The sequence below is a fragment of the Bison bison genome, unplaced genomic scaffold, assembly GCF_000754665.1.
Source record: "Bison bison bison isolate TAMUID 2011002044 unplaced genomic scaffold, Bison_UMD1.0 scf7180017845509, whole genome shotgun sequence".
Lineage (NCBI taxonomy): Eukaryota > Metazoa > Chordata > Mammalia > Artiodactyla > Bovidae > Bison > Bison bison.
In genome coordinates, this window is record NW_011476082.1 from 1 (window position 1) to 1,034 (window position 1,034).

The following is a 1,034-nucleotide window of genomic DNA, read 5'->3' on the forward strand; positions in this document are numbered from 1 at the left end:
GTGACTCCGGTGCAGGACCCCAGAGGCCCAGAGCCATCTCCAGCGAGTGACCTGGGCCACCGGGGCCAGGACTCTGTATTGGAGCCCTGCTCGGCCATGCCCGCACGTCGTGAGCAGACCCTGGAGGTCGTCCCTCCTCACTCCCACCCAGGGACTCTGCTGCAGGAAACCTGATTGTGGACGCGGAGCCTGCACTCACCTGGCCCACAGGTCAGCCCTGCTGGCATCCAGGCCTCCCTGGGAGGCGCCCTCGGCCTGGGGGTGAGAGCAGTGGGCAGTGAGTGACACCAGGAGGGCGAGGCCCGGGCTCACCAGGGCACCTGGAACAGAACAGGCCACGCACACGTGTGTGGGAGCGTCCCATGTGGGTCCGCCAGGGCCCTGCATCCCGGGTGGGCTTGTGACTGCCCCTGATGCTGGGGAGCGCCACCTGGGGAGCTGGGCATCTATGCGCCCGCCTGGCCCCGAGCCTGCTGGGCACCTCTGACAGGCAGGCGTGTGTGGCAGTGTGTCTTCTGTCCGGTGCTGTACGCGTGTGCACCTCATACCCGTGTGGTGGTGTAGCCACACATGTGGTGGGGTGTACATGTCTGTGGTGGCCTTCATGCCCACACAGTATATCTGTGTGGCTGCTGGTGAGGCAGTGTACACACATGTGTGATGGTGTGTATGTGCGTGTGTGATGATGTGTACACGGTTGTGACAGTGCTCATGCTCATGTGTGGCGGTGTGCACATACACACGTGGTGGTGTGCGTGCATGTGTGTGGTGGTGTGTATGCGTATATGTGACAATGTGTACACGTGTGTGTGACAGTGTGTATGCATGTGTGGGTGGCGGCATGTGACTGTGTCAGGAAGCAGGCGCACATCTATGTGATGGCCTGCACACGGGCCCAGCAGTGTCCACATAAGTGCACCTTCTCCCTCCACCCCTACGGTTCTGCCCTCTTACTCTGAGCCCCAAGACCCCGAAACAGGGGACAGGGGTCAGCACCCACCTCCTCCTGCTCCTCAAATGCTCAGTCTTTCCTG